General features: G+C 46.3%; 1 protein-coding gene across 16 annotated transcripts in view; it reads left to right on the top strand.

Annotated features, from left to right (window-relative positions):
- The window catches only part of LOC126295436 (uncharacterized), a 220,171-nt gene that overhangs the window by 178,308 nt on the left and 27,491 nt on the right, over positions 1–14,372 (top strand). The gene's annotated exons all lie outside the window — the stretch shown is intronic.

Raw genomic sequence — 14,372 nt, 5'->3', positions numbered from 1 at the left:
AAATTTAAGCATAAAAAATGTGGGTTGTTATAACAATAGTATGAAAACGACAGATTGCTACTCACCACATGAGGAGGCATTGAGAGGCAAACAGGCACACGAGGCAAGAATGCTATATACCAGGTGTTCCATGTAAAACTGGTGTGCCTCCCACACGAGATGTGAGTACAATGAACTAACTGAAAAAGACTAGATAACGGTATCATTAAAAAACGCGCGGTTACTTTTTATAAGAGATGCCGGAAGTGGTGGATACGGGCTTCCGGACACGGCCGACTTCGCGTGACGACGTTACCGGCAACGCGCCGTAATTCTGTAGGCTCGATGTCGTTAATTTCTCTAGTGAAGTTTGTCGATTGTGCAGTTGTTGTCAGGGTACACTGTGCTTTTTAGTGTGCCCCGTAAATAAAAATCACGTAATGTTTGGGGACTGTGTGGCCCAAAGGCATCTACTGACAAGTCTTGTCTTCAGGGAACATGTCAGTTATTAGGCCATACTTTTGCATTTGTCAACTGTGCACAGAAAGAATCAAAGGTTTCCAGATATCCGGCACTGTTTAAGGTGTAACTAAAAAATACGGGGCCAGTGATGCACGTGCCGCATGACGCACACCGAACACCTCCCTTCTCCGAGTGTAGAGGTTCTCCGTGCACAGTACAGGGGCCGTCCTGCGACCATTATCTGCAGTTCTGGGAGTTAACGTAACCGGAGAAATTGAACCGGGCCTCACCCGATGTGAAGTAAAGCGAGGGATCTCAGTAACTGTTAGCAGTCGGTGTTCAGCCAGTTACGGTGACAAACTATTTTACCCGCTCCTCAAATTTCGACTCTCACACCACACTCGCCCGGTAGTCTCGGAATTTCATATCTTCTTGTACACGGTGACAGGAGATACAAGATATACACTGGTCTGTTGCGATAACGTCCTTACCGACTCGCGAGGACTTCACGTAATGTCTTTCTGAATTCTACGTATAGTTTAAGGAGTCCCCACTGCTACAGCCCACCATGTCTCGTTATATCTCGAATAGTTCCGGTCGGGGGGAGTTCCCTACCGAGACAATTCACTCGAAACGTTCCTCGAAAGAGGCTGTTTTTAGGTAACACTCCGTAATATCGATTTGCCTTTCTAATGCAAACTTTCCCATTTCTGTTACAACTCGAGAACACGAGCTTCTCACAGCTACTGACACACGGACATACAGCTACACTCAACTTCCCAATAAATTGCACTGTAGCCACTTCACTAGAGGCAATTAACTGGTATGTTAGGTGTACCGGCCTTATGTGGGACACCTTGTATTATTTAGCAGTCAGACTTAAGTCCCTCATCAGATACGTACAAAACACACACGGCCACAGTTGTCTCTGGGTTTTGAGGCCCGACGGTGACACGAGCTGTAGCAGCAAACTCTTCTGGTGTAGGTTTTTTGGGCTACAGAAGGGGAAGGGGGGAAGAGGTAGCACGATGGGGATGGGGAAGGTGGCTGTGAGCATGCTGGGGTGTTTTAGGAACTCGACAGTTCGTTATTAGGTGCAGCAGTGAGCGCTTACAGTAGTAGTAGTAGTAGTAGTAGTAAAGGGGTTTTGGGCGCACGACAGCAAGGTCTTCAGTGCCCGTTCAGGAACTTAGTGAGACGGGTGTCAAGAAAAATCCCAGAACAGAAATATAAAACGGAACAGAAAACATGGGTAACAATTGTTGAAAAACATGTGCTTACCCACACCAAAGCGTGGGATGAAGCATAGCATTAGCAGTAAAACATGGACAACATGGGAAGAAAATGATAGAGGAAGTTAAAACAATGTAGCAGTTGGAAGTGGCTGGCTGACCGCAAGGAAAAAAGGGGAGGAGTCAGCCACTCTGCAGTACACTAAAACCTCCAGCCTAAAAGTTGAGGTCAGAGTCCAGACACATCACAAAACTTAAAAACCCTAGATACACATGTCTCATCATTAGCTAAAACAGAAGGCAGATCCCCATCAACTTGTGCTTCTGCCCGTGCATCACGGTATAAAATGCAGTCTTTTAAAATGTGCCGGACAGAGATGTGCACACCACAAGCATCGCAAAACGGAGGATCCTCCCGCCATAATAAAAAGCTATGTGTGAGAGGACAGTGCCCGATCCGAAGACGTGTGAGGGCCACCTCCTCCCGTCTGAGCAACCGGCAGGAGGAACGCCACGGCCGAGTGGTTGACTTTATCAACCGCAGTTTATTGGCCATCACCGCCAGCTATTCGTTCTCCCACAACTCCATGCACTTCCTGTGGAGTGCAGCGATGACAGACTGCAAGGGGATGGGACACTGGACCACATCCTGCTCTCAGCAGGCCTCCTTGGCAGCCCGATCGGCCTGTTCATTGCCCCATATGCCGACATGACCAGGCACCCAGCAGAAGGATACTTCTGTACCCCGCCATTGGAGGAGGTACAGTTGGTCATGTACCAGCTGGACCATCTCCTCAGTCGGGTACAGGTACTGCAGTGATTGTAAGGCACTAAGAGAATCGGAGCAGAGAAGAAATCGATCTCCCCGAACACGATTCATCTGCTCCATTGCCTTCAGGATCGCGTGGAGCTCCGCTGCGAAAATGGTATATTCAGCAGGGAGGCGAATCCGGGTAACTTGATCAGGGAACACTACAGAACAGCCAAGGAAATTCTCCTGTTTGGAGCCATCAGTGTAAACGACAGTGAAACCGTGATGCACATCTAAAATGTTAAAAACCAGTGATTGCAATGTAAACTCTGGTGTGCGATCTTTCTTAAAATTAGTCAAATCTAAAATAAGCTTTGGTCTCTGGAGGAGCTAAGGTGGAGATCTGCTCCAACCGCGACGCAAAACACAAAGACCAGCCATAGACATCGCAGTGAGGCAATCCTGTGCGCGAATCCCATAGGGCTCCGTCGCACGCTGCCAGTTATGAAATAACTGTGCCAGAGGAGGCTGAGCTACGGCATGGTATGCAGGGGTGTATGGTGTGGACAAAGGTTTATACACCTGGCACACTGTAAGTAGCCGTCGCCGCATATGAAGAGGCGGTTCACCAGCGTCTGCACAGAGGCTTGGTATGGGGCTAGTTCGGAATGCCCCAGTGGCCAACCGAAGCCCTTCATGGTGCACAGCGTCCAACATCTTTAAGTAAGAAGGCGTCGCAGACCCATACACCGTGCACCCATAATCGAGCCGAGATCGCACATACGCCCTGTAAAACTGGAGCAGACAAGTCCTGTCAGCTCCCCATGTACTGTGGCTAAGACACTTTAAAATACTTAAAGCCTTAAGTGACCACCGTTTCAGGTCTTTAAGATGAGGTAACCACGTGAACTTCGAGTCAAAAATGAGCCCCAGGAACCTCACCGTGTCTTTAAAAGTAAGAATAGTGTCCCTCATCCGCAACTCAGGAAAGGTTAAAATCGAACGAGAACGGTTAAAAAGAACACATACAGACTTCTCGGTGGAAAACTTAAAACCACTCTTCCGCATCCAGTCATCCAAACGTCTAATCGTAAGTTGCAACTGGCGAGTTGTCATTGCAAGGCTTGAAGAAGACAAAAACAAAGAGAAATCATCCACAAACAAAGAACACTGGACAGGACTTTTCACTATGGACGTAATGCTATTAATAGCGATGGCAAAGAGAGTCACACTTAAAACGCTACCCTGAGGGACACAGTTCTCCTGCTCAAAGCGATCAGGCAGGACGTCACCAATTCGGTATCTAAAATAACGTGGCGACTGGAAAGACGGAATAAAAAGAGGAAGACAACCACGAAAACCCCATTCGTGAAGTTGCTCCAGGATGAGACGCCTCCAAGTGGTGTCGTAGGCCTTCTCAATGTCGAAAAACACACCTAGAAGTTGATGACGGCGTAGGAAAGCTTTTTGTATAGCCGCCTCCAGGAGGGCAAGGTTATCGAAGGTAGAACGAAACCTCCTGGACCCACACTGAAAGCGACTAAGGAGTTGCCGGGATTCTAACATCCAGACAAGGCGGCAGTTGACCATCCGCTCCAAGGTCTGCCCTTTGCAACTAGTGAGGGCAACAATACGGTAGCTACTCGGGCTCGTGCGGTCTTTCCCAGGTTTTAAAATAGGAATTAAAACTGCCTCACGCCATGCGTCAGGAAAGTGACCCGACGCCCTAATAGCATTAAAAAGTGCGAGGAGGATTTCTTTGTTGCGCAATGTGAGGTGCCATAGCATACTGTAATGGATCCTATTGTGACCAGGGGATGTGTCACGAGCTCCAGACAATGCAGAATCCAGCTCCCACATAGAAAATTGGCAATTGTCAACTTCATGAGAGGTGGACGAAGTCCAGACTACATCTCTCAGCAACGGCCCTATGGCGCTGGAAACCTGGATCCTGACTGGTTGTTGCAGTAACTGTGGCAAAATACACTGCCATAGTCTGGGCAATGTCTCGCAGATCTGTGTGGAGAGTGCCGTTATTCATTACAGCAGCTATGGGGCACCTCCCTCCTCTGCCAGAAATTCTCCTGATGGTCTCCCACACAATGGAACTTTTGGTGGAACGAGTAATGGAGTTCAGGAACTGTTGCCATGACCTCCTCTTCCTCTCACGAATTATGCGGCGACACCTTGCCCTCGCCACCCGAAATACTGCAAGATTCTCAGCAGTCGGCTGAGACTTGAACCGACGCAGAGTCGCACGCCTGGTCCTGATTGCAGAGCAGCATTCGGCACTCCACCAAGGCACAGGTGGCCTCTTCCAGGGGCCCGTGAACTGTGGAATGGATACTGCAGCGGAGTGGTGGACCGTTTCGGTAATATGATCCACCCACACCTCAACAGTTGCACAGTGGACGAAGTGGGCCAACTGGCTATAAAGTGTCCAGTCAGCTCCACTGAGCACCGATCGTGGTGGTCTCCTTTTGGGGCCCACGCCATCTGGCAGGTGAATCCAGATTGGGAAATGATCACTGCCATGCAAGTCAGCGACCACTTCCCAGTGAGCACTGGCGGCAAGAGCTGGAGAGCAAAGCGAGAGATCAATGGCAGTGAACGACCCAGTCGCTGTGCAGAAATGAGTACTCTGTCCTCCATTGAGCAAGTAGGCACAGTATGACAGGCGAAGCCTCTCAATTGCTCTACCCCTGGGTCAGGTAATTGCAGAGCCCCAAAGCACATTGTGGGCATTAAAATCACCACAAATAATGAATGGTTGGGGGAGCTGTGTAAGGAGGTCGGTGAGGGCCACTTCATCAAGTGCCTCATGTGGGGGCAAGTAAAGTGAACAGACAGTCAATGGATGACGTACTTGCACAGACACAGCAACAGCCTGTAAAGTCGTCATAAGCGAGAGAGGCGAGGAGTGGTAGTCCGTCCTGATGAAAATTCCTATACCTCCTCTAGCTGTCTCTCCACGCAGGTCGTCCTTTTTGTGGAGTGTATAGCCTCGCAGCTCAGGGGAGTATGAGGGATGGAAATAAGTCTCCTGGAGACAGAGACACAGTGGTCTACCCTGAGAGAGTAGATGAAGTTCCTCCACATGCGTCCTGAACCCTTGCAAGTTTCACTGAAGTATGGGAGCCACGTATGTTGGAGGTAGCACTTTCATCCTGTCTCTCTGACGAGGCGGGGAGACCGCAGCAGCTGGAGGGGCAGGTGTGGGGCAGATGATTGCCCCACACATACGTCGTATTCCATTAACTCTGAGGAAGAGTCAGATGAAGCCTCACGTAAAACAACATCTGCATGGTCAGATGGTTTCCCACGGGGATTTGACCCAGTGTTGCTGCTGTACAGGAGCTTTCTGTGGTTTGGTGGGCTTTGGGGGAGCTTATGTGGGAGTGGTAATTGGCACACTGGGCTTGGGAACAGCCTCAGCTGTTGGAGGCGACAGAGGCTGGCCCAAGTTCACCACTGTACCCTTGCCGCCGTTCGAGTAGGGGCTACCGGCTCTGAAACTCTGGCTGTATTGCAAGTACACTGACAGCTGCAGGTGTTAGTGCCAACACTCACCACCTCGGTCTGCGTTGAGGCATCGACTTTTGGAGTAGGCTTCTGAACCAGGGATGCGAAAGATGTAGCAAATGTGGGAGGTTATAGATCTTCTTGGCCTCACTGTAGGGGATACGCTTTGTTGTTTTGTTTTCCTGGACTTTGTGTTCCTAAAATATTCAGCAGTCCCTACTCCAAACAGGGTGGTTCCCAGAGCAATTAATACATTTAGCCGGAGACGAGCAACCAAGTCCTTCATGAGCAGCCTTACCACAGTTTCTACAAGTCGCTTCGCCTTTACATCCTAAGGTGGTATGCCCAAAATTCTGGCATTTAAAACAGCGCATTGGGGTCGGGAAATAAGGCCTCACACTAAGGCGAGGGAAGCCAGCTTTAACATATTCAGGAAGTTTTGTGCTACTGAAGCTCAGAATAAAGGAGTCGGATTTGACAAGATTTCCATCAACCCTCTTCATGATGTGTTGGACATCAACAATACCTTCCAGAGCCCACTCACGTTGCAGTTCGTCCTTGGTAATGTCAACTAGATCCCGGCATGTCACAACACCTTTGCTGTAGTTCAAGGTGCTGTGCAATTCAGTGTCTATGGCATACTCTCCAAGACATTTAGCAGATTGGAGGTTAGTTGCTTGCTGGGAAGTGGAAGTTTCCACTAGCAAGGTCCCATTCCGTAAACACTTCATCGATTTTGAGGAGCCACAGATGCCCTCTAATACCTTTTGTATATAGAAGGGCGAAACTTTCTCAAAACTACCCTCCTTCCGTTTCACAATGAGAAACACATTCGGATTACTAGAATGCATTCTGTTACCTAAGACTGGACTTGTCAAAGAAGTGCCGGAGTCAGGGGGACTGACTGCACGAGCCCTCTTAAGAGACTGGGTGTTAAAACCTTCCAGCGGCCCACCCTTTCCGCTGGGAGGAAGAAAAGAGGATTTCGAAGGATCCATCTCGGTCCCACGAGCAGCTAGGGAACTAGAAGTCCACCTAGACAGAGCCCCGCGTGCCTAGGTAAGCCTTATACAACTGAGGTGCGGCAGGTTCCCCAGAGGTTGCCCGCTAACGACTGTTCCACCTCAACAGTAACGCATCTCATCAGCGCGCAGCACACCTTGACATTGAGGGGTTGTTTATAGAGGTTTATTCCATCCTCATGATCCGGGTGGCCAAGCCAAGATCCCCACTACCCGAGACACACAACATCCCACCGCCGCGCCGCACGGTGGTCTTCGAAGTATGCCCAGAGCTTACGGTGACAGAGGACTGGCGGCGCTTAGCAGTCCCCAGCTCAGGAACCCCGGGGTCGCCAAGCCCGTACCCGGCAAATGAATGCTGAGCCCCTGGGGGGTGAGTGCTTACAGTGGGAGGAGAAAGTAGGAGAGGAGAAAAGTAAAGGAGAGGAAAGCACTGCACAGGAGTGTCGGCAGGATAGCAGGCGTGCGGAGGGCCGGAGTGGGAGCGAGGAAAGGGACAGGGGCAGGTGGAGGATAGGGACTAGCGAAGGTAGAGGCGGGGGCGATTTTGGGAAAGACGGAAGGAAATGTCGCAGAAAAGGTTCTGCCGCCACTCCCAGTGCAATTGTGAAAACATGGTGCGCCTGGCAAAAATCGAGATAGCACGGGCTGTGCACCGTATTGCATGCACAGCTCGCTCGGCAACTGTAGGGTCTGACCGTCTCTCGGCCACGGCGTGGCAGTGGCCGTTTGTGCCGGCAGACGGCTTGCTGGCGGTTTCGTCCACCTACGGGTTATTACAAAAAGGGTGGCCAAACTTTCGGGAAATGTTCCTCGTGTGTAAAGAGATAAAATGTGTTATAAGAAATGAGAAGAAAAATAATAAGTGTTATATGGAACGGGTCCAGAAATGCTTTATTTCTGTGTTAGAGCTCATTTTCTACTCGTCTTCATAATTACACGAACAGAATGACCACTATTACGTGATATGTTTAAAATAAAATTGTGGCTTCATTCAGTTAAAATGTACATTAAGCTCTAATTCCTAGGTCCACCGTCAGGGTTTGCTGTTCTAATTGGAGGAAAACAATGTCGACACGTGACTTCGTTGCTCGGGGTGAGATGTGACAAACTTCATTGCACTTACCAGTATAAAGGATGCCATCAGCTGTTTAGTGTTTGTGACGGATGCGGGATCCGGTACAGTGCACTAAACGCAGAGTTGGCAGATGCCCATTTGGTGTACGGATTAGCTGATGGTAATGACCACAGTGCCCAGTGTTTATGTCAGGACGACAGTCCCCCGACAAGATGTCATTTGAAACAATTGAGCGTCATCTTTTGAGCCTACTACTCGCCGATAGGGCAGGCGTAGAAAGATGAGGACATTTTAGCTGTAATAGAAATTTCTTCGAGAAATCGGTGACAGTGCTAGCGTCAGTATAAGACAATTAGGTGTAACACGTAATGTCGAGCACACGTTTATCTGACGAGTGCTGCACGAGAACCTTCTGCACGTTTGCCACGTGCAGGCTTTTCCGCAAGAGTACACTTTTGCAAATGGTGTATTCAGAATTGTCAGCCCTAATTTTGATGTTCAGAAATAAGGCTCCATTTCGGAGTAGCTTATTAACGCATCGAAGCGTTGTAGAATCTTTAAGCTAACGTGGAGATAAATTGTTTCCAGACCCACATCGGTACGTACGAGGACTATCCGGAAGGTACCAGACTTCGATCTATAGCGGCAGTAGGCGAGGCTACGGCAGCTGTCTCAGTGCCGTAACATTCCTACACTCGACTTGCATCCGGCAGTGGTAGTGAGTGGTTTGAGTCTCTTCTGCTTTACTTTTTGTGCTGCAGTAGAAAGTATCTCCACTTGTGAGATGCGTTCTGCGATTAGGTTTTTGTTAGCTAAAAACTGCAAAGCGATTGAAATTTATTGCGACCTTTGTGATGTGTACAGAAAAACAATAATGAGTGAAAGCCGAGTTAGGCGACGGTACGTCGATTTTAAAAATGTCCGTACCGATGTTCACAATGCAGCCACAGTGGTAGATCTAGTGTCATGACTGAATGGGCCAGTGATGAAAATTGGCAACAAAATTCTCCAGAGTCGTCATTTCACAACTACGGAACATTCTCTACATGTTCCCCAAATTTCGTGGAGTTTGATGCGTGAAACTGTGGTGGAGAAGCTCGGTTACCACAAATTTCGTGGAAGACCACAAAAACAGAGGGCTAGCAGCAGCACTGACCACTGACGTCCTTCAAAGACAACAAGAAAAATGGTAACAAAGTTATCGATAGTACGATAACGAAGGATGAGACTGGGTGAAGCGTGTCATACGGGAAACAGAGAGACAGTCGATGGAATCGGGACACACAAGTTCTCCCAAGAAACTGAGGAAGTGTTCACAAATGCTGTTAGCGAGAAAGATTGTGGCTGCCGTGTTTTGGGACGCTAAGGGAGTGATTCTTGTAGATCTTCCTTGAACTTGACACAACAGTTACCTTAGAGAGGTATTGTGAAACACTGGCAAAGTTAAAACAAACAATACAAAAGAACCGTCAGGGAAAACTTAGCACGAAATGAGATCTTTTAACATTGCAGCGTGTCAGCAATCGTGAATAATTTTTACGATTATAAAGAATCTGCCATGACTGCAAAGAGAAACTGAATGTCGACCTAGCTTTCGGCGCAGATAACCGTGCCTTCTTCGGAACACACTAAAACTAAACCTGCCTAAAGAGGCACGGTCTAACATTAATACAGAACGCCCAAAAGGGCAAAAGACTCGCATAAAATGTAAAATAAATGGTACGTGTGTGCCGTGTCAATAGCTGTACTCAGCTCAGACGTCAGAAGTGTGTTTCCTCATCCGGCCAATGGTTGGTCGACCGCGGGCTCTCAGGTAAACTGAGGTGGCGCCGGCAGCTAGGCTGTGAGAATGTCGGAAAGGAACGCGCATGCGTGAATTGAGAAATCGTCTTCTTCCACGTGATTGGTATAAAATGTGTTACGAAAGTGATCCGATGAGGTGGCCGAAGGCGCAATAAGTTAATGAGTGTGTACGTATAATGTACTAGCTCGAGGACAATTTTATAGAACTGTAGACCGTGGATAGGCTAAAATTATATATGTGGAATAGCAAATTCCACGGACGGTCAAAATGCGTGCACGCAGGACAGACAAAATACCGTCATCTAGAAGCAGACTAAAACTTTGGGGTGAATAACCCATTTTTCAATTATTTGGGATCGGGGAGAGTATTTGATTACTACGCTCGGATAAGCGTATAAAGTTACTGTAAAAAATTCTAAGTGCTATTGACCAGAAAAGGGTCAAATTAGTACGACAGGCTTAATGTAATTGCTTGAAAGGATGTACAACGTCACCACCATTGCCCTTAATATCTAATGACCGACAGAGGTCATTTAGAATAGCGCTATCGGATATGTACCAAAATAGTATAAAAAGAACCTAAAGCTAAATTCTATGCTATATGTGTTCACAGACCTCACTCGATTAAGCTTCAAGGTTCAGTACCTCGAGTACCTGATTTTATGAAGCTAGTTTAGCTTTAGGTTCTTTTTACACTATTTTGGTACATATCTGGTAGCACTATTCAAAATGACCTCTCTTAGTCATTAGACATTAAGGGTGATGGTGATGACGTTGTGTGTTTCTGTCAGACTGACGCGAGGCACATTCGATATGCTGTCCGCCGTTTTCTGTCACAAGTTAAAATAGAGAAACGGCACGTTCCACAAGAGATCGCAGTGTCGTAGGGGGTCACATTTAGAATGTGTTGCGCAGTGTGTGCCTTCAGTTCAGCTGTGTTCATAATTGGAGCACTGCTTACCTTCCAGATAATCCTGCAGCCAGAAGTCACACTGGTTAAGATCAGGTGATTCGGACGGTCATGCCTTAGGAAAATGATGGCCGATAATTCTACCGTTTTCGAAGTGCCTCTGCGGCAGCTGCTCTGTCGGCTTTGCAGTGTGCGGACGACGCCTTCTCGCATTAAAACAATCCCACTCGCACTGTCAGAGGTTCAGATCGGTGTCTGTGAGCGAAAGCCTCTCGTGGCACTTACCAGTGATGGTACGGTTAACTGGACCGGTGGGACTTGTCTCCTCGAAAAAATACGGCGCTACGATAAACGGTGCCGTAGACCCGCGCCGTACGATCACCTCTGCAGAATGAAGCGGTACCGTTTGGTGTGCCTGTGGATATTTTGTTGCCCGTATCCTGCAATTCAGCGTATTGGCGCGAGTTTGGAGATGGAAGTGGGCTCCGTCTGTCCACAAAATGTTCCTCGGCTACTCGTTTTCCACTTCCGTGTGAGCGAGAAATTCTGGAGCAGACGTGTGTCTTGCTGGCAGATCGGCGGGAAGCCGACTGCTTTCCCTCCTCTGCCTCATTGCACTACAAAATGACCTGTCTTTTTGAATTTTGTGATCATTTTCTGCAGACCCTTAGCAGACATTGGACCGGTGCCTTTTTTCGTACCCTCGAGTATCTGAAATGTCTGCAAGGCTACTGGTGCAGAGACCGTTCTCATTGAAGAACTTTGCCAGCCTTGTGTGATGCTTCACGGAGACAGTAGCGTTGGGCATCTCGAATACAAACAGTCGTGTGCTGCGCACGTGTCGGTGTGCGTATTCTGATCCCTTACAGCATCAGCTTATATCGTCCTCGGCAGCAGTTCTCTTTCGATGGCATTTTGAAACTAACTGTGGACACCTTGTATGTGTGTTCATTTTGCAGTATTTGAAGATTATGTTCCTAAATCACCTCTGATAACAAAATGAAAACAATTTGGAATATTATTACAAGGGAGACAGGGCAACCTAGAGTACAGGAAGACGGCATCACCATCAAAGTGAATGGAAACTTGACAAACAACAAGCCGGAAGTCGAAAACATTATGAATAATCATTTTTTGAATGTTGTATAGAAAATAGGATCTAAATGTTCTTTAGAAGAAGCAAGGCAGTTAATGGAAGAGGCCTTACCCACACCATTGGATACAACTGAAATTCCACCCACCTCTCCTTCTGAAATTAGGAAGATAATAAACTCTCTCAAGAATAAAAGCTAACATGGAATTGATGGCATTTCCAGCAGGATAATAAAAGTTTGTTCCCAAGAAATAAGTGGAATTCTTAGCCACATATGTAATAGCTCTCTAAAGCAGGGTATTTTCCCAGATAGACTGAAGTATTCCATTGTTAAACCACTGCATAAAAAAAGGGGATACGTCTGATGTCAACTATTATGGCCCAGTCTCTCTTCTGACTGCCTTATCCAAAATTCTTGAAATAGAAATGTATTGTAGAGTAGCTTCACACCTTTGTAAAAATAAAGTTTTAACAAAATGTCATTTTGATTTCCAGAAAGGTATTTAAACGGAAAATGCTATATATACTTTCACTAATGAAATATTAAATGCTCAAAGTAACCGAAAGTCACCCATTGGGATTTTTTGTGATCTCTCAAAGGCTTTTGATTGTGTAAATCGTGGAATACTTCTAGAGAAGCTCAAGTACTGTGGTATGAATGGGACAGTGCTCAAATGGTTTAAATCATACCTAACTGGAAGAGTGCAGAAAGTTGAAATAAACAGTTCACATAATATGCAAAAAAACTGGTGATTTCTCAAACTGAGGAACAATTGAGAATGGGTTGCCACGAGGTTCGGTCTTGGGTCCTCTGCTGTTCTTAATATATATTAATGACTTGCCATTCTGTATTCACGAAGATGCAAAGCTGGTACTTTTTGCCGATGATAGGAGCATAGCTATCACACCTAACAGACAAGAATTAAGTGGTGAAATTGTAAACAGTGGTTTTCTGCAAATGGGCTCTTATTAAATTTTCACAAAACACAGTACATACAGTTTTACACAGTAAATGGAATGACACCATTAATAAATTTAGACTTCGATCAGAAATTGTTAGCTAAGATAGAATATTCAAAATTTGTAGGTGTATGCATTGACGAGTGGCTGAACTGGAAAAAACACACTGAAAATCTGCTGAAACGTTTGAGTTCAGCTACTTATGCTGTTAGTGTCATTGCAAATTAAATATATATCACAATTAGCTTACCATGCCTACTTTCGTATGGCATCATATTCTGGGGTAACTCATCATTGAGTAAAAGAGTGTTCATTGAACAAAAGCGTGTAATCAGAATAATTGCTGGAGCTCATGCAAGATCATCCTGCAGACACTTATTTAAAGAGCTAGGGATCTGCACTGTAGCCTCACTATATATATATTCACTTACAAAATTTGTTATTAACAATCCGAACGAATTCAAAAGTAATAGCAGTGTACATGGCTACAACACTAGAAGAAAGGATAATCTTTATTACTCCAGGTGAAATCTAACTTTGGCTCAGAAGGGGGTAAATTATGCTGCCACAAAAGTTTTTGGTCACTTACCTAATAGCATCGAAAGTCTGACAGATAGCCATATAGCATTTTAAAGGAAATTAAAAGAATTTATTAATGGCAACTCCTTGTACTCCTTAGATTAATTTTTAGATATAGTAAGTGGGTAATTTACCCAACCCCAACAAAAGAAATTAAATAATTAAATGTCACGTAATATTTTGAGTAATGAAATATCGTGTATAGACACCTTTTATTAACCTGAAAGGTTCCATATCATTACGAAGTGTCGTATTCGTGACCTGTGGAACAAGTACTAATCTAATCTGAGCACCTCGATGTCTATCAAACTAATTTTTAGCCTCTTCCACGTAACCTGATGGTTTTCATTTACAGTTGTTTTAACTCCTGGAAAATCCTTTTTATTTAGGGTCAGAAAGTGCTGAAATACAGCGTTTAAAGGCCCTAAATCAGGCTTCTAATTTTTAAAATTTTCTGCAGCTACGTGGCAGTGACAAGTGTGGCACTGTGTGGTAAAGGAACAGGAACTGTAGACAGACGGAAGACAAAATTGTTAGTGTATTTTACATAGGCAGCTAGGTTGCAGTTAATGAGCAGAAGGTGCCGGTAGTCGAGGGCAGAGATTCTCTCTGTTGGAGTGCAGTAACAAACCACAGTGGAACATTTTGGCTGATTAGGGTATTTGTACTTTGGAACTGTGTAAGAGGTAGGGGTGTGAGGAGTGGTGGTGGTAAGGGGGGAGAGAAAAAGAGAAAGGGGGTTTCTGGTACGGACCTAGGAGATCCTGCTGGATTTGTGGAATGGGATGGTGGAGTCTCACTGCCAGGTAAGCCCTGTGATTCATAACTACAGTGGAGGAACCTTTGACTGTAGGCAGGATTATGGGTTCAGGATCTGTTTCTAGGCGGTGGATTGTAGTTCCTTCTGTGGGTGTGAGTGTGGTTTCCATATTGAGGGTTTTGGGGAATGACAGTGAAGCAAGATTAGGACAACTGTGAAAA

The sequence above is a fragment of the Schistocerca gregaria genome, chromosome 11 (genome assembly GCF_023897955.1).
Source record: "Schistocerca gregaria isolate iqSchGreg1 chromosome 11, iqSchGreg1.2, whole genome shotgun sequence".
Lineage (NCBI taxonomy): Eukaryota > Metazoa > Arthropoda > Insecta > Orthoptera > Acrididae > Schistocerca > Schistocerca gregaria.
The sequence above is the reverse complement of the archived record's forward strand: the minus strand, read 5'-3'. Positions and strand labels throughout refer to the sequence as shown.